Genomic DNA, 25120 nt, shown 5'->3' on the forward strand with positions numbered 1-25120 from the left:
TTCTTTTCGTTTTCTTGTTTTCTTGTTTTGTGTCCTTTTGAGAAAACCCAAAAATATTTTTATTTCTTCTTTTGCTTGTTGGGAGCTTTCCCGTGTAAATAGTTTTCTTTTTCTTTGGGTCAAGGTAGAAGATATTGGTTACAATGTTTATTGGTTCTTGCATGCTTACCTGTTTAGCTTTCAAAGAGCCATATTACTTTGTCTTCTCCTTTGTGTTTGCCTGCAGATTCAGCTTTGTCCAATGCGCTTATTATTGTTCACATCGTTCGATCGTGCAAATGAAAGGCAACAATGATGATATATGATGAAGTGACTAAGACTGAAAAGCTGGTATGAACTCTATCTATTTTGTTTTTGTAAATATGACTAGCTTCTCGACCCAGATTTAGCTTTGTTTTGAGAGAACCATGTTTGCAATGACAACTTAGAGATCATAGTTTCTGATGCCATGCTTATTTAGCTGAGAGCTTATAATGGTTTGTCTTGAATGCCAACAAAGATTTTGAGATGACTATGATGTAGTATGATAGGATGGTATTCTCCTTTGAATGTTTCAAGTGGCTTGACTTGGCGCATGTTCATGCATGTAGTTGAAACAAAATCAACATAGCCTCTATGATGTTCGTGTTCATGGTGATTTATATCCTGTTCATGCTTGCAATTAATGTTAGTCAAACTCATTGCATCTTGATGACCGTTGTTGCTCTCTAGTTGGTCGATTCCCAGTCTTTTACTAGCCTTCACTTGTACTAAGTGGAATACTGCTTGTGCATCCACTTCCATAAACCCAAAAGTTTTTCCATGAGAGTCCACCATACCTACCTATTTGCGGTATCTAACTGCCGTTCCAAGTAAATTTGCATGTGCCATTCTCTAAACCTTCAAGAAATAATCTGTTTTGCATGCCCGAACCGCTCATGTGGTGACAGAGGGCTATTGGTATCTTCCATGCTAGGAGTGTTATCCTCGACATGTGTTTATTCACAGTCATTCACGAGAAAGGGGACAGTATTTGGAATACCCAGTTCCACGCTTAAATCGAAAACATAACTGTAAAACAAGACTCCCCCTGGATTGATGTTAGTATGGACGGTACCCGAGGATTCGGCTAGCGGTGGAGTGTGATTTATTGGTGGTGGGGGAGTTAAAGCTTTACTTTTCTGTTTGGGAACCTCCTAAAGCATGAGTAGCATGGAAGATATTGAGAACTCTTGGTCATTGCGTTGACAATGAAAGCATGCGACCCAAAATTATTATCTCTGTTTTCAAAGCTTGAGCTTTGGCACCTCTGCAAATGAATGCTTCCCTCTGCGAAGGGCCTGTCTATTTATTTTCCTGTTGAGTCATCCTCCTCTTATATAAGCACCAATTAGAGAGCACCTTTGTCATTTTTATGCTTTGCTTTTGATTGATATTGAGTATGACTATGACTGGATCTTCGTTGCTATGAATTACAATGTTTAGTCAGCCCTTGATCTTTGAAAGTGCTCTGCATTTATGCTTTGCGGTCTCAGAAAGAGCTAGCGAGATACCACCTATTCATATTGCTTCATGCTTGTTTTGATTGAAGTGTTGGTATTTGAAGCTCATTATTATTAGCTCGTTAGCTGATTATGCAATTGATATTAGTTTACCGTGAGACCTTTGTGTCATTTGCTTATGTGGTTATCTTGTGATCTTGCTGAAATTCTGGTTATGAGTTAGACATAGTTGCAACAACAAGATCAAAGTTTGTCAAAGTTTTTCTTTCTCTCTCAGTTTGTCAACTGAGTTGCTTGAGGACAAGCAAGGTTTTAAGCTTGGGGGAGTTGATACGTCTCCATCGTATCTACTTTTCCAAACTCTTTTGCCCTTGTTTTGGACTCTAATTTGCATGATTTGAATGGAACTAACCTGGACTGACGCTGTTTTCAGCAGAATTGCCTTGGTGTTATTTTTGTGCAGAAATCAAAGTTCTCCAAACGTCCTGAAAATTTACGGGGAGAAGTTTTGGAAAATAAGAAAAATATCTGCGCCAAGTTCCACCTCACGGGTGGGCCAATGGGCCACAAGCCCTGGCTCCGCCACCACCCGCCCTAGTGGCGGTGGGCAGGCTTGTGGGGCCCACACGGCTCTGCCGCCCCCAATGTCAGGTCTATAAGATCCCTTTCGTCCCAGAAAAAATAAAAAGAGAAGTTTTCGTCGCGTTTTTGATACGGAGGCGCCGCCACCACCTGTTCTTCATCTGGAGGGCAGATCTGGAGTCCGTCTTGGGCTCCGGAGAGGGGAAATCGTCGCCATCGTCATCATCAACCTTCTTCCCTCTCCAATTCCTTGAATCTCTTCGTCGTTCGTGAGTAATCTATTTGTAGGCTCACTGGGCGGTGATGAGTAGGATGAGATCTATCATGTAATCGAGTTAGTTTTGATGGGGATTGATCACTAGTATCCACTATGTTCTGAGATTGATGTTGCTACTACTTTGCCATGCTTAATACTTGTCACTAGGGCCCGAGTGCCATGATTTCAGATCTGAAATTATTATGTTGTCACCAATATATGTGTGTTTTAGATCCGATCTTGCAAGTTGTAGTTACCTACGATGTGTTATGATCCGGCAACCCCGGAGTGACAATAACCGGAACCACTCCCGATGATGACCATAGTTTGAGGAGTTCATGTGTTCACCAAGTGCTAATGCGTTGGTCCGGTTCTTTATTAAAAGGAGAACCTTAATATCCCGTTGTTTCCTTTTGGACCCCGCTGCCACCGGAGGGATGGACAGTAGATGTCATGCAAGTTCTTTTCCCTAAGCACGTATGACGACACACGGAATGCATGCCTACATCACATTGACGAACGGGAGCTAGCCACATATCTCTCCACGTTATAGCTGTTGCATGATGAATATCATCCAAACAAATCACCGACCCATTGCCTACGAGTTTGTCCTACTGGTGTTACTTGTCTTGCTCTGCTGCTACTACTACTGTTGCTACTGTTGTTACTTGGCTTGCTCTGCTACTGCTGCTACTACTGTTGCCACTGCTTTTACTTGTCTTGCTCTGCTACTACTGTCGCTTGCTATTGTTGCTACTTGCTACTGCTGTCACTACTGCTTTTTCGTGTTGCTGCTACTGCTCGTTACACTGCCGTTACTCGCTACTTTGCTGTTACTACTTTGCTTGCAGATACTAATCTTTCAGGTGTGGTTGAATCTGAGAAATTCAGCTGCTAATACTCGAGAGTATTCTCTCACCTCCTGTATGGTAAACCAACAAATTGGGTCGAATACTCTACCCTCGAAAACTGCTACGAACCCACGCGCTGGTGGGCCATCAACAACATTCTTCTAGTTTCGTTGTCGGGGAGTGCTAGCAGCATTCTTCGGGTGTCGTTGCAGGGGAAGGATTATTGTCATGAGCATTCGTCTAGCCATCGCCAGAGATTGCAATCAGATGTCCATATTGGATCCTACATATTCTACGAAGATTGCTACTTCTCAAACAACAGCGCCAAAAATTGACACGTTGACAGAGACTTGCTTGCGTCGGTTTTTCCCTTGAAGAGGAAAGGGTGATGCAGCAGAGGTGCACTAAGTATTTCCCTCAGTTTGAGAACCAAGGTATCAATCCAGTAGGAGAATCTCGTCAAGTCCAGAGTACCTGCACAAACACAAAGAGCTTGCACCCAACACTATAAAGGGGTTGTCAATCCCTTCAAGATTGATTGCAAAGTGAGATCTGAAGGCGGAAAGTGCAAAGAAGTAAAAGTGTAAGGCTGAAAATATGGTGTGGAGTAGACCCGGGGGCCATAGTGTTCACTAGAGGCTTCTCTCAAAATAGAAAATATTACGGTGGGTGAACAAATTACTGTCGAGCAATTGATAGAACCGCGCAAAGTCATGATGATATCTAAGGCAATGATCATACATATAGGCATCACGTTCGAGACAAGTAGATCGATACTTTCTGCATCTACTACTATTACTCCACACATTGACCGCTATCCAGCATGCATCTAGTGTATTGAGTTCATGACGAACAGAGTAACGCCTTAAGCAAGATGACATGATGTAGAGGGATAATATCAAACCAATTATGAAAACCCCATCTTTTTTACTCTTGATGGCAACAACATGATGTGTGCCTCGCTACCCCTTCTGTCACTAGGTGAGGTCACCGCATGGTCTGAACCCAAAACCAAGCACTTCTCCCATTGCAAGAATCATAGATCTAGTTGGCCAAACAAAACCCACAACTCGAAGAGAATTACAAGGATATGAAAGCATGCATAAGAGAGATCAGAAGAAACTCAAATAAGATTCATAGATAATCTGATCATAAATCCACAATTCATCTGATCTCGACAAACACACCGCAAAAGAAAATTACATCGGATAGATCTTCGTGAAGATCATGGAGAACTTTGTATTGAAGATCCAAGAGAGAGAAGAAGCCATCTACCTACTAGCTATGGACCCGTAGGTCTATGGTGAACTACTCACGCATCATCGGAGAGGTCATGGTGTTAATGAAGAAACCCTCAGTGTCCGAATCCACCCCTCCGGCAGGGCACCATAACGTGCCCTAGATGGGATCTTGCGGAGACAGAAGCTTGCGGTGGCGGAAAACTACTTTCGATGATCTCCTGATTTTTTCTGGGATTTTAGGGAATTTATAGGCGAAAGTACTAGGGAAGAGGTGGCCCAGGGTGCCCACAAGCCTGGGAGGCGCGGCACCCCCTGGCCGCGGCTAGGGGGCTTGTGGGGTCCCTGCAGGCCCCTGTCCTGATTCTCAGGCTTCCCGATCTTCTTTTGTTTTGGAAAAAATCTTTTTGGCAGTTTCTTTCCATTTGGACTCCGTTTAAAATCCTCCTCTGAAAGGGGTCAAAAACATGGAAAAAACAGGAACTCGCACTTGGCACTGAGTTAATAACTTAGTCCCAAAAAATATATAAAAAGCATGCAAAACATCCAAAGTTTGACAAGATAATAGCATGAAACCATAAAAAATTATAGATACGTTGGAGACGTATCAAAGATCTTATCGGTTGAACCTCTGTGCCAAGGATTCATATAATCTCGTATAACATTCCCTTTGTCCTTCGGTATGTTACTTGCCCGAGATTTGATCGTCGGTATCCGTATACCTATTTCAATATCGTTATCGGCAAGTCTCTTTACTCATTCCATAATACAAGATCCCGTGACTTACACTTGAGTCACGTTGCTTGCAAGGCTTGTATGTGATGTTGTATTACTGAGTGGGCCCCGAGATACCTCTTCGTCACACGGAGTGACAAATCCCAGTCTTGATCCGTGCTAACTCAACGGACACCTTCGGAGATACCTGTAGAGCATCTTTACAATCACCCAGTTATGTTGTGACGTTTGATACACACAAGGTATTCCTCCGGTGTCAATGAGTTACATGATCTCATGGTCATAGGAATGAATACTTGACACGCAGAAAACAATAGCAATGAAATTACACGGTCACATGCCACGTTCATAGTTTGGGTCTAGTCCATCACATGATTCTCCTAATGATGTGATCCAGTTATCAAGTGACAACACTTGCGTATAGTCAGAAAACCTTAACCATCCTTGATCAACTGGCTAGCCAACTAGAGGCTTTCTAGGGACATTGTTTTGTCTATATATCCACACATATATCTATGTTTTCATTCAATACAATTATAACATGGATAATTAATAGGTAAAGATAGGTCCTAATCAGACTTGGGGATGGCGTCTCCCTCCCACCTCCCCGGGCGGCGACCCAATGGCGATCTGGAATTCTAGCCGGGATCTCATCCACCCTTGCCGCCCCTCTGCTCAGGTGAACCTTCTCTACCCTTCTCTCGCGGCTGATCATGGCCTGCATGGGGGGCTCCACGTTGGATCTGGATTTCTCGCATGGATTGGCTTTCTCTCATGAGGTTTATCGCCATTCGGGTTTTACGGTGCACCCTATGAAGCATCGTCGCCCCTTCATTATGGTGATCTCTTTTGGTCGTCACGTGTTCCGGCTATCGCCTGACACAGTGACTGCAGCTCTGGAATCGGTGATTGGTGGTTCGGCTATCGAGTTTCGAGTTTCTCAAATCACAGATTCGGTTTTCTCTTTCAAGGTCTCATGCATGCAAGTTGGTTTTCATATTCTGGAATTACGTTCTTTCACGTGCTCAAATTTTAAGTGCTTCTTCCATCTTTGGGGACATGGAGGTCCTAATTGGCGTCGGGAATTTGCTCTCTGGAAGAAGCAATGTGATGCCGAGTGGATTATTGTGAGCCCCTCCAAGCGGAGGGCTTCTCTAGGTCTGATGGCCATGCATTCCAGACCACTTAAGTCTTCTCTCAAATCTGGATCTTCTGTTCGTAAGAAGCTATCTTTTGCATCCCTTCAACAATATGAGGTTTGCAAGGGCTATAGGTACCCTGTTTCCCATGATGAGCTAGTCACTCTTGAGCAAGTTGGTTATTCGGTGCCTACCCCTGAGCGTGTCATCATCTCTGCACCACCGCCGGCGGAACTCCGGTGGACGGTAGCCATGCCGCACATTACGTTTGGCACAGTTCCTTGCCAAGTTTCATCCCCCGGTTCTCCCGGCGAAAATTTTCAAACTGCCAAAATTTTCGGAACTTCCCACGTGCAGCAAAAGGATACAGCTAATCCAGCCGAGATTCAGGGCTCTTTCAATAGTGGGAATCAATCATCGGGGGCAAGCTTGGATTCTGGACAAATCTCCTCTCTTATTAATGAGCCTGCTAAGGATTTTTCATCCTCTGGGCCTACTCAATCCATGATGGATATTCCTTCTTCTCAGGAGGCCCATACGACCTTTGACGAGCTTATTAATAGTATGGTCGAGGATATCTTTTCTTGCTCTATTTGCAACGCTCGGGGCCATCTAGCCGCAAACTGTACGGCTTCGCCTGGATACTCTGACAGCACGGTAGGCCACGCACGATCTAGAGGAGCCTCTTTTATGCGTAATAATTGTCTTACTTGGAACTATAAGAGACCCATCACCTCCCCTGTCGCTGATATCTCGGGAACTGCTGATACCCTTGGCGAAACAGCAACCCCTGTGAAGCAGTTTCGTCCTGTCTCATCGCCGTCGCCTCCTCGAACTCCCTCGGCGACACCACCGGTCACTCCGCCACCGCCACCAGCAATGGCAAACTTCGAGCTTGATCCAGAGTTCTTCCTCCCACCTGGTCACAACATCATTGATGGAGGGGTTGACCGGCTGCCGCGGACCTATACCACGCCGGCAGTACCCATCACCAGGCGCCACGAGCGCTTCGTCATCGCCATAGTTCATCCAGCGCCGCCTGCTGACGAGGTGATTCAGGTACGACAAGAAGTCGCTGCCCTTCTCCTGCATCAAGGATTCCATGTCCGGTCTGCTCAACCCTGGATGGAGGGAGTGGCTTTGTTTGAGCTCCGGGATGCGGCGGAGAGTTATGCTACAGTCCACATGGTGCCGCAGCCTCTTGCAAACTCGGTGGTGCGTTTCATACGTCATGATCATGGTCTCGGCTTCTGCGGCCAAGAGGGTTTTCGTCAGGGCTGCCTCATGCTTCTGGGGGTACCATTGGATTTCCGCAACACCGAAGATCTCAGGGCGGCTGTTAACACCTTTGGGGAGTTTCATCATTGGGTCCATGACGACCCATATTTGGTTCGTTCTATTGTTTTTGCCGCCTTCCCAGAAGACCGGCTAGTACCTCGCAGTATCAGTTTCTCAGAATACTCTGCCTGGGGTGGCGCAAAGGTGTCCTGGTCTGCTCCTGTGTACATTTTGGGTACGGCGGCTGCAGAGATTCCCCCAATGATGAGGATCCGATGCCTCTCAATGGCAACCCTCATCCGCTCCCCAGGCAGCTTGTTCATGACAATCTGCAATTTGCTTTGCCCCCGTATCCTGCACTAGGATGGAATGCGGTGCCACTCGCCCCTGGAGATCCTGGGCCTGCCGCTGCGGATGCTGAAGACGGTGGCGTCGATCTTGAGGCAGGAGGCTGGGGTCAACCGCCTGCTGATGGAGGAGGCTGGGAACAGGCTGCGGCACCTGCTGCGCCCGCCGATGCGCCTGCTGTTGATCCAGTTCAAGACCAGGAATCAATGGTGATTGATCAGCCGAGTCCCTCCTCCTCGGACTCGGTGCACGAATTGGTGGACCTTGATCCACAGCAGGGTCAGAGGGCGGAGGAACCGGTCGCTCCAGAACCGCCAGTGCATCTTCCTGATGCCACTCATGTTGCTATTGATGATGCTGATACTGCTGCTCTTGCTGATGCCCCGGACAATGCTGCTGTGCCGGAGGCTGATGCTGCTGCTCCTGATGCTGGTCGGGACAATGGGGCTGAGCTGGAGGAAGAAGATCCTAGGCTGGAGGAGGTGCACGATACAAATCCTCTGGCGATGGTTCTCTACAAAGCCCCTACACCCGCTCAATCCAACCTCCTTGTCAGGGTGTCTAGGGTTTTATATGGGCCTCCGTTGCCCCCAGTGATGTCCTGGGCACGCACTTTTGATAATCTGTTGGGCCCTGCTGCTGCTATGCATATACCTCATCAGTTCCAGCTGCCAATCCTTGAGCCCATCCTGATCCCCAAGCGATCCTGGGACATGGCTTTTGATGCTGATACTCCAGGACCTTCACTGTCGGACTCTGCTTCTGCCTCGCTCTCGCTACAGGAGGTAACCCCTATCAGCCCAGCTTCTTCTTCAGAGGACTTATCCTTCCGCTCTCCTGCTCCATCCAAGAAGGGGCCCCGCAAGAAGGCCACCCCGGTGGTGGACTCCTCGGTGAGGCGGTGTACTCGTGGCTCAATCAAGCGCGACGGCTTCAAGCCCATTTTGCAAGAGCTACCTGCACACATCCCCAAGAAAAGGAAGCCGAAAGCCAAGCCTATGTCCTAAACGTCACAGGAGTCTGAAGATGTACCTCCTGCCACTCCTATCCCAGTGATCCAAGAGGTAGGGTAGTCATTGGGCATAGCCCCGGAGAAGCTCACGGTGGATCGACTTATGGAAGATCCCGCTGACTCTGCGCCCACATCTTCTGATGTTTAATCCGCCAATGTTAAGCTGTTACTGTACTGGTTTTATGTATTGTCGCACTTCTGCTGTCGTTTGGTGCTTGAAACTTTGGTTGCAGTGGCTATTACATAGCCTTGCTTTTGCTATATTTCTAATTTGCAATGGATAGTCGTTCCACGAGGAGTTGGCGTGTGTTGTGCTGGAATGTGCGTGGCCTCAATTCGGATCATAGACAACGGGCAGTCCGTAACAAAATCGATGAGAGCCTTGCTGCGGTGGTCTGCTTGCAGGAAACAAAGATGCAGTCTATCGAGTTTCGAGCAATTAAAGGTTTCTGCCCCAAACGTTTTGATCAATTTGCTTACTCCCCTTCCAGGGGTGCATCAGGAGGGCTCATCACCCTTTGGAACTCTTCCATTCTCACTGGTCACTTAGTACAGTGCACCCCATATGGCTTGATCACCTCCTTTACCTCAAATCACACAGGTGAATCATGGACTTTGGTTAATGTCTACGGACCATGTCAAGGGGAGGCCCGTGATCTTTTTGTGAGCTGGCTTTACAATCTTCATATCCCCACTGGGGCTAATTGGCTACTCCTTGGGGACTTTAATTTCATTAGATCCCCTGACAACAGAAACCTCCCTGGGGCTGATGTAAATGACATGTTCATCTTCAATGAAATTATTGGGCATTTGGGATTATTGGAGCTTCCCATCAAAGGTAGATCCTACACTTGGTCCAATATGCAGGACACCCCTCTTCTCGAGCAGCTGGACTGGTTCTTTACATCCACCAACTGGATCTCCTCTTATCCTCTCACCCAAGTGCTCCCTCTGGCAAAGACTGCATCTGATCATGTGCCTTGTGTGGTCACTGTTAACACCTCCATCCCCAAATGCAACTTATTTCGTTTTGAGAACTACTGGGTTGAAATGGAGGGCTTCATCGAATGTGTGCAACAATCATGGCTCATTCCTTCAAGAAAGTCTCACATCTCTGCTATTATCATGGATAAGATGAAGCATCTTAGGCAGGCTCTGAAGAAATGGCAGACGTCTCTGTCTCAGTTAAAACATCTTATTTCTAGATGCAATCAAGTGGTGCTCTGCTTGGATGAGATTGAAGAGCTGAGGTCCTTATTCAGGCCGGAAGCTAATTTCAGGAAACTTGTCAAATTGCATTTGGAACATCTGCTACACCTTCAGTGTTTATACTGGAAGAAGAGGGCCACTATTCGATTTGTTAAAGTTGGTGAGGAAAACACTAAGTTCTTTCATGCTATGGCCACTGAACGGTATAGGAAGAATTCCATTGCCTCTCTCAAGTTAAATGATGGTTCTATTATCTCTGATCATGATCAAATTGCTGCATGCTTCTGGGCATCTTTCAAAGATCGAATGGGAACTTCTCTTGGCATTAATATGGCATTTGACTTAGACTCCCTACTGGATGAAGTTCAGGGACTAGACATTCTCACAGAACCTTTTTCCAAGTCTGAGATGGATAAAACTGTGCATGATATGCCTACTGACAAAGCTCCAGGGCCTGATGATTTCAATGGGCTTTTTTTCAAGAAATGCTGGCACATTATCTCCCCTGAGTTTTATCAGCTTGCTGCTGAATTTCATGCTGGCCATGCCCAACTGGTAAACATGAATTCTTCCTATATTACACTCATTCCCAAAATTAGGTCACCTGAACATGTGGGAGATTACAGACCAATATCTCTTACTTGAATGGGTCTTAAATTTTTGTCCAAAATGCTTGCCAATCGGCTACAATTGCAGATTGTTAAATGTCTTCACAAGAATCAGTACGGTTTTATCAAATCTAGGACTATTCAGGATTGTGTGGGCTGGACTCTTGAGTATCTGCACCAATGTCATCAATCCAAGAAGCCTATAGTTATCCTTAAGCTGGATTTTGAAAAGGCATTTGATTTTGTGGAGCATGAATTCATCTTCCAGATTCTTAAATCCAAGGGCTTCAATGATCGATGGATCCTTTGGGTTAGGCAGCTTCTAGCCTCTGGATCTTCTTCAGTACTAATCAATGGTGTGCCTGGGAAGAAGTTCATGTGTAAAAAAGGTGTCATACAGGGAGATCCTTTGTCCCCATTGCTGTTTGCTATTGCTGGTGACTTTCTACAAACTCTGGTGAATCAACTGCTGGTGGATGGACTGATCCAGTTGCCTATACCTACCCATGATAAAGATTACCCTATAGTGCAATATGCTGATGATACTCTCATCATCCTACCAGCTGACAAATCACAGTTGTTGCAGCTTAAGAAAATGTTTTTGCTTTTCTCTCAGTCAAGTGGATTACAGGTGAATTATCACAAATCTGCACTCCTACCTGTCAACACTCCTTCTCAGCATCTGCAGGACCTGGCAGACTCCATTGGTTGTAAAGTGGGATCTCTACCCTTCACATATCTGGGACTGCCTGTTGGAACAACTAAACCTCGAATCATTGATCTCATGCCTCTGGTGGATAAAATGGAAAGAAGGCTCAGTGCTAGTTCCTCATTTCTTGCTCAGGGGGGCAGACTGCAATATGTAAACTCAGCACTATCTGATGTTCCCCTTTTCTTCCTATGCAGCCTGGATATACCACCAGGTATACTGAAGCAATTGGAGCGGATTCAACGGCAATGTCTATGGAGAAGAAATGGGAATGATCATGCACCCTCTCTTGCTGCTTGGCCCCTGGTGTGCAGGCCTAAGAATAAAGGGGGGTTAGGGATTGTGAATTTAGCCGTTCAGAATGAAGCTCTCCTGCTCAAACATGCTGATAAATTCCTTAATCATGCTGATATCCCTTGGGTTCATCTGATTTGGAACACTTACTATCATAACACTGTACCTCAGGGTACTGCACTTTGTGGCTCCTTTTGGTGGAAAGACATATGCAAACGTCTTGACCAATTCAGACCTGTTACCTATGTTTTGCCTAATAAGGGTGATTCCTTCTTGTTTTGGTCTGACTCCTGGTTACTTGGCAAATCCACTATGCCATTGGCAGCTAGATTCCAACGATTGTTCTCCTTTGTGGCTGACCCTTTCTGCACAGCTCAAGAAGTCTTTGCTGCTTTTTCTGAGGACCGTATGCTATCTAAGTTTCACCTCCCACTGTCTGCTCAAGCTTATCAGGAGCTGACTGCTGTCCAATATTTACTTCTGGACCTGGACCTTAATCATCAGGCCTTTGACAGATGGGTATGGCGTAAGGATGCTAAGGTCTACACACCTAAGGCCTACTATGCTCATGTTCATAGCATTATTGTACCTAACCCTCTGCTTAACTGGATTTGGAAAAGCTGTTGTATCATGAAAGTTAAGATGTTTGCCTGGATGCTCATTATGGACAGGCTGAACACACAGGACATGCTGGAAAGGCGTCACTGGAAGGTTTCTGATTCTAATCTCTGTGTGTTATGCCATGCCCGAGTCAAGGAAGACAGAGACCATTTATTCTTCACATGCCAATTCAGCACCAGGGTTTGGAACTACCTACAGATCACTTGGCAGGGGTCATCTATGTGGACTGCTACTGCTGCAGCTAGAAAGAACTTCCCTCATCCATTCTTTGCTGAGGTTGTTTTCACTGCCTGTTGGAACATCTGGACCACCAGAAATGCAAAGGTCTTCAACCAGGAACAGCCAAAGTTCAGGAAATGGAGAGCTGGATTTATTCATGACATTTCTTTGTTAGCTCATAGAATTAAGGCTACATTCAGGGATGATCTCCTTAAGTGGATTTCCTTTTTGCCTCCTTGAGGTCTGTATCCCTCTGCTCCTCCCCCCTCTGTACATTCTACAACCTCTCTTGTGCATACAGTTTTCATAGTTGCAATACAGAAAATGGATGTGGGGGGTTTTCCCTACAGTACCCGGTCAAAAAAACATGGATAATAAACGATTATCTTGAAACAAGAAATATAATAATAACTATCTTATCATTGCCTCTAGGGCATATTTCCAACAGTCTCCCACTTGCACTAGAGTCAATAATCTAGTCCTCACATCGCTATGCGATTACATTGTAATGAATCTAACACCCATATAGTTCTGGTGTTGATCATGCTTTGCTCGTGGAAGAGGTTTAGTCAGCGGATCTGCTACATTCAGATCAGTGTGCACTTTGCAAATATTTACGTCCTCTCCTTCGACGTAGTCGCGGATGAGGTTGAAGCGTCGTTTGATGTGTGTGGTCTTCTTGTGAAACCTTGGTTCCTTTGCTAAACAATGGCAGCAGTGTTGTCACAGAATAGAGTTATTGGATTTAGCGCGCTCGGCACAACTCCGAGATCCGTCATGAACTGCTTCATCGAGACACCCTCCTTAGCTACCTCTGAGGCAGCCATGTACTCCATTTCACATGTATAATCTGCAACGATGCTTTGCTTGGAACTACACCAGCTTACTGCACCCCCCCCCCATTAAGAATAAATATGTATCCGATTTGAGACTTAGAGTCATCCGGATCAGTGTCAAAGCTTGTGTCGACGTAACCCTTTACGACGAGCTCTTCGTCACCTCCATAAATGAAAAACATTTCCTTAGTCCTTTTCAGGTACTTTAGAATATTCTTGACCGCCGTCCAGTGATCCACACCTGGATTACTTTGAAACCTGTCTGCCATACTTATGGTCAGGCTGACGTCCGGTCTAGTGCACAACATTGCATACATGATAGACCCTATGGCTGAAGCATAGGGGATGGTACTCATCTTTTCTCTATCTTCCGCAGTTACTGGACACTGAGTCTTACTCAATTTTATACCTTGTAATACTGGCAAGAACCCCTTCTAGGACTGTTCCATTTTGAACTTCTTCAAAACTTTATCAAGGCACGTGCTTTGTGAAAGTCCTATCAGGCGTCTCGATCTAGCCCTATAGATCTTAATGCCTAGAATGTAAGCAGCTTCTCCTAGGTCCTTCATAGAGAAACACTTGTTTAAGTAATCTTTTGCGCTCTCTAAAAACTCCACATTCTTTCCAATATGCAATATGTCATCCACATATAATATTAGAAATGCCACAGAGCTCCCACTCACTTTCTTGTAAATACAAGATTCTCCAACAACTTGTATAAACCCAAACGCTTTGATCGGTTCATCAAAGCGCTTATTCCAACTCCGAGATGCTTGCACCAGTCCATAAATGGAACGCTGGAGCTTGCACACTTTGTTAGAATTTTTAGGATCGACAAAACCTTCGGGTTGCATCATATACAACTCTTCCTTAAGGAAACCGTTAAGGAACGCCGTTTTGACATCCATCTGCCAGATTTCATAATCCAAAAAATGCAGCTATTGCTAACATGATTCGGACGGACTTAAGCATCGCTACCGGTGAGAAACTCTCATCGTAGTCAACTCCTTGAACTTGTGATAAACCCTTTGCCACAAGTCAAGCTTTATAAACGGTCACATTACCGTCCGCGTCTGTCTTCTTCTTAAAGATCCATTTGTACTAAATAGCCTTGCGGCCTTCACGTAATACTTCCAAATTCCACACTTTGTTTTCATACATAGATCCTATCTCGGACTTCATGGCCTGCAGCCATTTGTTGGAATCCGGGCGCACCATTTCTTTTTCATAATTCGCAGGTTTATTGTTGTCTAACAACATGATTGATAAGATAGGATTACCGTACCACTCAGGAGCAGTAGGTGATCTTGTCGACCTGCGAGGTCCGATAGGAACTTGATCCGAAACTTCATGATCATCATCATTAGTTTCCTCCTCAACCGGCGTCGCTTCGATAGAGGTTTCCCCCTGCCCCGCGCCACCATCTAGAGGGAGTAGAGGTTCGACAACCTCATAAAGTTCTATCTTCCTCCCACTCAATTCTTTCGAGAGAAACTCCTTCTCAAGAAAAGCTCCGTTCTTAGCAACAAACACTTTGCCCTTGGATTTGAGATAGAAGGTGTACCCAACTGTCTCCATTGGGTAACCTATGAAGATGCACTTTTCTGCTTTGGGTTCCAGGTTTTCAGGTTGAAGCTTTTGACATAAGCATCACATCCCTAAACTTTAAGAAACGACAACTTTGGCCTCTTGCCATACCACAACTCATATGGTGTTGTCTCAACAGATTTTGATTGTGCCCTATTTAAAGTGAATGCAGCTGTCTCTAATGCATAACCCCAAAATGATAACGGCAAATCGGTAAGAGACATCATACATCGCACCATTTCTAGGAAAAGTACAATTACGACATTCAGACACACCATTACGTTGTGGTGTTCCAAGCGGTATTAAGTGTGAAACGATTCCACATTGTCTCAAGTGAGCACCAAACTCGAAACTCAGATATTCACCCCCACAATCAGAACGTAGGAACTTGATCTTCTTGTTACGATGATTTTCAACTTCACTCTGAAATTGCTTGAACTTCTCAAACATTTCAGACTTGTGCTTCATCAAGTAGATATATCCATACCTACTCAAATCGTCAGTGAAGGTGAGAAAATAACGATATCCGCCGCGCGCCTCCACACTCATTGGACCGCACACATCGGTATGTATGATCTCCAATAAGTCACTTGCACGCTCTATTGTTCCGAAGAACGGAGTCTTAGTCATCTAGCCCATGAGGCATGGTTCGCACGTGTCAAGTGATTCAAAATCAAGTGACTCCAAAAGCCCATCGGAATGGAGTTTCTTCATGCGCTTTACTCCAATATGACCTAAGCGGCAGTGCCACAAAAATGTGGCGCTATCATTGTTTACTCTACATCTTTTGGTCTCAATGTTATATATATGTGTGTCATCACAATGAAGATTCAATATGAACAATCCTCTCACATTGGGTGCATGACCATAAAAGATATTACTCATAGAAATAGAACAACCATTATTCTCTGACTTAAACGAGTAACCGTCTCGCAATAAACAAGATCCAGATATAATATTCATGCTTAACGCAAGCACTAAATAAAAAATATTTAAGTTCATAACTAATCCTGATGGTAACTAAAGTGAGACTGTGCCGACGGCGATTGCATCAACCGTGGAACCATTTCCCACGCGCATCGTCACTTCATCCTTCGCCAGCCTTCGTTTATTTCGCATCTCCTGCTTCGAGTTGCAAATATGACCAACAGAACCGGTATCAAATACCCAGGCACTACTACCAGAGTTGGTTAAATACACATCAATAACATGTATATCAAATGTATCTCATTTTCTTTGGCCGCCTTCTTATCAGCCAAATACTTGGGGCAGTTGCGCTTCCACTGCCCCATTGCTACCTCTTAAGCTTGCGCTGGTTTTTCCCTTGAAGAGGAAAGGGTGATGCAGCACAGTAGCAGTAAGTATTTCCCTCGGTTTTGAGAACCAAGGTATCAATCCAGTAGGAGTATCAAGCCAAGTTTACAAAGTACCTGCGCAAAAACAGCAAACTTGCACCCAACACTACAAAGGGGTTGTCAATCCCTTCACGATTGATTGCAAGGTGAGATCTGAAGGCGGAAAGTGCAACGAAGTAAAAGGGTGGAGCTGAAAATATGATGTGAAGTAGACCCGGGGGCCATAGTGTTCACTAGAGGCTTCTCTCAAAATAGCAAATATTATGGTGGGTGAACGAATTACTGTCGAGCAATTGATAGAACCGCGCAAAGTCATGACGATATCTAAGGCAATGATCATACATATAGGCATCACGTCCGAGACAAGTAGACCGATACTGTCTGCATCTACTGCTATTACTCCACACATCGACCGCTATCCAGCATGCATCTGGTGTATTGAGTTCATGACAAACAGAGTAACGCCTTAAGCAAGATGACATGATGTAGAGGGATAATTTCATGCAATAGATATAAACCCCATCTTTTTACCCTTGATGGCAACAACACGATGCGTGCCTCACTACCCCTTCTGTCACTGGTGAGGTCACCGCACGGTATGAACCCAAAACCAAGCACTTCTCCCATTGCAATAATCATAGATCAAGTTGGCCAAACAAAACCCACAACTCAAAGAGAATTACAAGGATATGAAATCATGCATATAAGAGATCAGAAGAAACTCAAATAAGATTCATAGATAATCTGATCATAAATCCACAATTCATCGGATCTCGACAAACACACCGCAAAAGAAGATTACATCGGATAGATCTCCATGAAGATCATGGAGAACTTTGTATTGAAGATCCAAGAGAGAGAAGAAGTCATCTAGCTACTAGCTATGGACCCGAAGGTCTATGGTGAACTACTCATGCATCATCGGAGAGGCAATGGTGTTGATGAAGAAGCCCTTCGTATCCGAATCCCCCCTCCGGCAGGGCACCAGAACGTGCCCGAGATGGGATCTTGCGGAGACAGAAGCTTGCAGCGGCAGAAAAGTATTTTTGTGGATCTCTCCCGTGGTTTTGGATTTTTCAGGGATTTATAGGCGGAAGAGGTAGGGGAGACGAGCCACAGGGGGCCCACAAGCCTGTTAGGCGCGGGCCCCCCTGGCCGCGCCTACGGGGCTTGTGGCCTCCACTGGTGGCCTCTGCCTTGGTTCTCACACCCCCTGTGTATCCTTTGTTCCGAAAAAATCTTTTTGGAGGTTTTACTCCGTTTGGACTCTGTTTAATATTCTCCTCCGAAAAGGGTCAAAAACACGGAAAAAACAGGAACTCGCACTTGGCACTGAGTTAATAAGTTAGTCCCAAAAAAGATATAAAAGGCATACAAAACATCCAAAGTTTGACAAGAAAATAGAATGGAACCATCAAAAATTATAGATACGTTCGAGACGTATCAAGCATCCCCAAGCTTAAGTCCTGCTCGTCCTCGAGTAGGGAAGTGATAAAGACTGAATTTTTGATGTGGAATGCTACCTAGCATATTTGTCCTTTGTAACTTCTTTCATGTGTCATGAATGTTCAGATCCGTAAGATTCAAAACAATAGTTTGCTATTGACACGAAAACAATAGAACTTCAAGCAAACTAGCAAGATAATCATGAACTTTTGAAATAAGAAGGCCAAAGAAAATTATCCCTACAAAATCATATAGTCTGGCCATGCTCCATCATCCCCACACAACTAATTTAAATCATGCACAACCCCGGTATTGGCCAAGTAATTATTTTTGCACTCTTACTTTCTCAAACCTTTTTCAACTCTCACGCAATACATGAGCGTGAGCCATGGATATAGCACTATAGGTGGAACAGAGTGTGGTGGAGGTTGTGAGACAAAAAGGAGGAGATGGTCACATCGACTCAGTATATCAAAGGACTATGGAGATGCCCATCAATAGATATCAATGTGAAAGAGTAGGGATTACCATGCAATGGATGCACTTAGAACTATAAGGTATGTGAAAGCCCAAAATGAGAACTAGTGGGTGTGCATCCAACTTGCTTGCTCAGGAAGACCTAAGGCAATTTTGAGGAAGCCCATCATTGGAATATACAAGCCAAGTTTTATAATGAAGATTCCCACTAGCATATGGTGGTGACAAAACAAGAGACTCTCAATCATGAAGAACATGGTGCTATTATGAAGCACAATTGTGGAAAAGATAGTAGCATTGTCCCTTCTCTCTTTTTCTCTCTTTTTTTGTTTGCGCTCTTTGGCCTCTTTCCAAATCTCTTTTTTTTGTGGGCAACTTTGGCCTCTTCTTTTATTTTTCCTCACATGGGACAATGCTCTAATAATGATGATCATCACACTTTAATTTACTCACAGCTCAAAGCTTGGAACGATGATGACTCTATAGGAAATGCCTCCGGCAGTGTACCGGGATGTGCAACGATCTAGCTTGACGAATGACGTTGAAAACATCTCGCGAGTTATCTTACGATCATGCAAAGGCAATATGTAAGTGATGGCACAAGTCATGAGACGCAATGGTGGGAGTTGCATGGCAATATATCTCGGAATGGCTATGAAAATGCCATAGTAGGTAGGTATGGTGGCTGTTTTGAGGAAGGCATATGGTGGGTTTGTGCAGCGACGAAAGTTGCGCGGCACTAGAGAGGATATCAATGGTGGAAGGTGAAAGTGCATCTATACCATGGACTTACATTGGTCATGAAGAACTCACATACTTATTGCGAAAGCTTTTATTAGTAATCGAAACAAAGTGCTAAACGCATACTCCTAGGGGAAGGGTTGGTAGGTGTTAACCATCGCACGATCCCGACCGCAACACAAAGGATTACAATCAATAGATCAATTATGCTCTGACTTCCTAACATAGCGGTTCACCATACGTGCATGTTACGGAAATCACTAACTTCGACACAAGTATTTCTAGATTCACAACACCCTACTAACATAACTTCTTATATTACTAAATCCATGTCTCAAAACTATTTGAGAGGAATCAAACTACTCTTTCTAATCAATGCACATGAAGATGGAAGTTTTATTGTATCCCCTTTGGGTACCTATCACCTTTGGGACTACTTTCATAGCACAAGCCAACTACCAAGTTACTCAGAGAGATCACTCTCAAAGAGATATAAGTGAAGATCGAGAGTTCTCATTTCTCCAAAATATAACACCGCCATGCTCTAAAAGATCTAAGTGAAGCACTCAGAGCAAAATTATCTAGCTCAAAAGATATAAGTGAAGCACATGTGAGCTAAATTGCCTAACTCAAAAGATATAAGCGAAGCTCAAAGAGTATTCTAGCAAATTCACAATGAGTGCATGTCTCTCTCAAAATGTGTGCAGCAAGGATGATTGTGACACAACAAATAGAAAAGACTCCTACGATACAAGACGCTCCAAGCAAAACACATATCATGTGGTGAATAAAAATATAGCTCCAAGTAATGTTACCGATGGATTGAAGATGAAAGAGGGGATGCCTTCCCGGGGCATCCCCAAGCTTAGGCTTTTTGATGTCCTTGAATTTGGCTTGGGATGCCTTGGCATCCCCAAGCTTGAGCTCTTTCTAGTCTTTATTCCTTTGTCCATGAGAACATCACCCAAAACTTGAAAACTTCACAACATAAAACTTGAACAAAAACTCGTGATATCATTAGCACAAGAAAACAAACTACCACCTCTTGAGGTACTGTATCAAACTTGATTTCTATTTATATTGGTGTTAGATTACTGTATTATCACTTTTCCATGGCTAATACCCCCCGATACTATCCATAGTTTCATCAAAATAAGCAACCAACACAACAAAAACAGAATCTGTCAAAAACACACCACTCTGTAGCAATCTGTATACTTCGTATACTTCTGGTATCTAAACAATTCGGAAAAATTACGACAGTTTGGACAATTGGCATATCAACCAGAAGCAAAAAGAATCAACTCGAAAGTTTTTTCTGGATAAAAATGAAAAATAATTTCGTGAGCGAAAAGTTTCTGTCTTTTTCCAGCAGGATCAAACAACCATCACCAAACTAGTCATAAAGGTTTTCCTTGGCTCAGACACAAAAAGAAACACGAAAGACACAATCATAACAGAATTATGATGGTGTGGACGCAACAAAACAGAATGCAAAAAAGCAAAGATAAATTCATTGGGTTGCCTCCCAACAAGCGCTATTGTTTAACGCCCTTAGCTAGGCATTGATAATTCAATGATGCTCACATAAAAGATAGCAATCGGACACAAAGAGAGCATCATGAAACATGTGACAAACATATCTAAGTCTAACATACTTCCTATGCATAGGCTTTTTATAGGAAAACAAATTGTCAAGACAACCAATAGTTACCATATGCAAGGAAGAAGAAAGAGACAATATCAATCTCAACATAATGAGAGGTAAATTACTGATATGAAAGTTTCTACCACAATATTTTCCTCTCTCAAAACAATTACATGTGGGATCATTTTCGAATTCCACAATATAGCTATCACATAGGATATTCTTTTCATGATCCCCATGCATGCAAAGTTGACGCTCTTCAAAAATAGTGGGATTATCATCAAATAAAGTCATGACTTCTCCAAACCCACTTTCAATATTATTGCAAATATCATAATCATCATGAGGCTTAAACAAATTTTCAAGATCATAAGAAAAATCATTACCCCAATCATGATCATTGCAACAAGTAGTGGACATAGCAAAACTAGCATCCCCAAGCTTAGGGTTTTGCATATTTTTAGCATGATTGTCATTAATAGAATTTATAATGAAATCATTGCAATCATGCTTTTCATTCAAGGAGCCCTCGTGAATCACTTCATAAATTTCTTCATCATGATTTTCAGATTCACGCATCTCAAGGAAAACTTCATAAAGATAATCTAGTGCACAAAACTCACTAGCAATTGGTTCCACATAAGTGGATCTCTTGAAGAGATTAGCAAGTGGGTGAGGATCCATATCACTAGATTTTCAGCAAGCGAAGATGCAAGCATATTGAAGGCACATAGCACACAAGCAAAGGAAAGGCAAACGAAAAAAGGCAAATATTTTTGTAAATTTTTGTTTTTCAGAAGTGGGGGAGAGGAAAACGAGAGGCAAAAAAAAGTAAATGCAAAATATGAGTTTGCGACACTTACTTGGATAAGCTTCACTTGATGCTCCCCGGCAGGGCACCATAATGTGCCCCAGATGGGATCTTACGGAGACAGAAGCTTGCGGCAGCGGAAAAGTATTTTCGTGGATTTCTCTCGTGGTTTTGGATTTTTTGGGGATTTATAGGCGGAAGAGGTAGTGCAGACGAGCCATAGGGGGCCCACAAGGCTGCTAGGGGCGGCCCCCCCTGGCCGCGCCTAGGGGGCTTGTGGCCTCCCCTGGTGGCCTCTGTCTTGGTTCTCACGCCCCCTGCGTATCTTCTGTTCCGGAAAAAAAAAATCTTTTTTGAGGTTTTATTCTGTTTGGACTCCGTTTAATATTCTCTTCTGAAAAGGGTCAAAAACATGGAAAAACAAGAACAGGCACTTGGCACTGAGTTAGTAAGTTAGTCCCCAAAAAGGCATACAAAACATCCAAAGTTTAACAAGATAATAGCATGGAACAATCAAAAATTATAGATACGTTGGAGACGTATCACCCATCCCCTTGTAATAATAACACTTTGTTTCCGGCTTAGGTCCAGCCTTGGGTTTGTTCGTCGGATTGGCAACAGGTATGCTGCTCTTCTTGGAGTTAGCCTTCTTGGCTTTGCCGTTTCTTTTGAAACCAGTGGTTTTATTGACCATCAACACTTGATGCTCTTTCTAGAGTTCTGACTGCACGACTTTCAGCATCGCGAATAACTCGCCAGGTGACTTGTTCATCCCTTGCATGTTATAGTTCAACACAAAGCTCTTGTACCTAGGTGGCAGTGATTGAAGAATTATGTCATTGATAGCCTCTTGCGGGAGTTTAATCCCGAGCTCAGCTAGACGGTTTGAGTACCCAGACATTTTGAGCACATGTTCATTGACAGACGAATTCTCCTCCATCTTGCAGGCATAGAATTTATCGGAGGTCTCATACCTCTCGATTCGGGCATTCTTCTGAAAGATAAACTTCAACTCCTGGAACATCTCATATGCTCCATGACGCTCAAAGCGACGTTGAAGTCTAGGTTCCAAGCCATACAAGACTGCACATTGAACTACTGAGTAGTCCTCCTTACGTGATTGCCAAGCATTCAAACAATCTTGGTCAGACGTAGTGGGTGGTTCATCTCCTAGCGGAGCATCAAGGACATAATTCTTTTTCCCAGCTTGTAGGATGAGTCTAAGATTACGTGCCCAGTCTACAAAGTTGCTTCCATCATCTTTCAACTTAGCTTACTCTAGGAACGTATTGAAATTCAGGGTTGCTACTGCGTGAGCCATTGATCTACAACATAAAATATTGCAAAGTGGACTTAGACTATGTTCAAGATAATTAGAGTTTAACTAATCAAATTACTAAATAAACTCCCACTGAGAAAGTAGATCCCTCTAGTCATTTGAGTGGTACATGATCCAAATCCACTAACTCAAGTCCGATCATCATGTGAGTTGAGTATAGTTTAAGTGGTAAGCCTCTCTATGCTAATCATATCAACTATATGATTCATGCTCGACCTTTTGGTCTCTTGTGTTCCAAGGCCATGTTTGCACATGCTAGGCTCGTCAAGTTTAACCCGAGTGTTCCGCGTGTGCAACTGTTTTGCACCTGTTGTATTTGAACGTTGAGTCTATCACACCTGATCATCACGTGGTGTCTCGAAATGACGAACTGTCGCAACGGTGTATAGTCGGGGAGAACACAATTTCATCTTGAAATTTTAGTGAGGGATCACCTTATAATGCTACCGCCGTTCTAAGCAAAATAAGGTGCATAAAAGGATTAACATCAAATGCAATTCATAAGTGACATGATATGGCCATGATCTTGTGCTTCCTGATCTCCATCACCAAAGCACCAGCATGATCTTCTTGTCACCGTCACCACACCATGATCTCCATCATCATGATCTCCATCATCATGTCGCCATCGAGGTTGTCGTGATTTCTATGCTATTACTACTAAAGCTACAACCTAGCAATATGCTAAACACATCTGCAAACACAAACGTTAGTTTAAAGACAACCATATGGCTCCTGCCGGTTGCCGTAGCATCGACGTGCAAGTCGATATTAACTATTACAACATGATCATCTCATACATCCAATATATCACATCATGTCTTTGGCCATATCACATCACAAGCATACCGTGCAAAAACAAGTTAGACTTCCTCTAATTTGTTGTTGCATGTTTTACAGGCTTGCTATGGGTATCTAGTATGATTGCATCTTACTTACGAAAAATCCACAATGAAGATGTGCAAATTGCTATTTAACCTCTCTCCAAGGACCGCCTCGGTCAAAACCAATTCAACTACAGTTGAAGAAACCGACACCCGCTAGTCATCTTTATGCAACGAGTTGTATGTCAGTCGATGAAACCAGTCTCTCGTAAGAGTACGAGTAATGTCGGTCCGGGCCGCTTCAATCCAACAATACCGCCGAATCGAGAAAAGACTAAGGAGGGCAGCAAATAGAACATCAACACCCACAAAACCTTCTGTGTTCTACTCGAGATAACATCTACGCATGAACCTAGCTCATGATGCCACTGTTGGGGAACGTTGCATGGGAAACAAAAAAATTCCTACGCACACGAAGACCTATCATGGTGATGTTCATCTACGAGAGGAGATTAGATCCACATACACTTGTAGATCGCTAAGAGGGAAGCGTTAAGAAACGCAATTGTTGTAGTGGTACAACTGCGTGATTCAAATCGCCATCGTTCGACGATCCGTTCCGATCTAGCGCCGAACGGACGACACCTCCGCGTTCAGCACACGTACAGCTCGATGACGATCTCGGCCATTTTGATCCAACAAGAGAGACGGAGAAGTAGATGAGTTCTCCGGCAGCGTGACGGCACGCCGGTGGTGGTGATGATCTACTCCTGCAGGGCTCCGCCCGAGCTCCGCAGAAATCCAATATAGAGGACGAACTACGTGGTATAGATTTGAGTTGCACGTGGCAAAAGTTGTGTCTCAAAAGTAATGAAACCACCAGTATATATAGGAGGAGGGTGCTACTTCTTGAGCTTGCATTGGATTTTCCCTTGAAGAGGAAAGGGTGATGCAGCAAAGTAGCGATAAGTATTTCCCTCAGTTTGAGAACCAAGGTATCAATCCAGTAGGAGTATCAAGATGAGGAACCAATGAACCTGCGCAAAAACAAACAAACTTGCACCCAACGCGATAAAGGGGTTGTCAATCCCTTCACGATTACTTGCAAGGTGAGATCTGAAGGTGAAAAGTGCAACAAATTATTTTTGGTATTTTCGTAGATCTGAATATATGATGTGAAATAGACTCAGGGCCATAGTGTTCACTAGAGGCTTCTGTCATGATAGCAAGTATTACGGTGGGTGAACGAATTACTGTCGAGCAATAGATAGAATCGTGCAAAGTCATGACGATATCTAAGGCAATGATCATACATATAGGCATCATGTCCGAGACAAGTAGACCGATACTGTCTGCATCTACTACTATTACTCCACACATCAACCGCTATCCAGCATGCATCTAGTCTATTGAGTTCATAACAAACAGAGTAAGGCTTTAAGCAAGATGACATGATGTAGAGGGACAAATTCATGC

This window comes from Hordeum vulgare, chromosome 2H (assembly GCF_904849725.1).
Source record: "Hordeum vulgare subsp. vulgare chromosome 2H, MorexV3_pseudomolecules_assembly, whole genome shotgun sequence".
In the NCBI taxonomy this organism is placed as follows: domain Eukaryota; kingdom Viridiplantae; phylum Streptophyta; class Magnoliopsida; order Poales; family Poaceae; genus Hordeum; species Hordeum vulgare.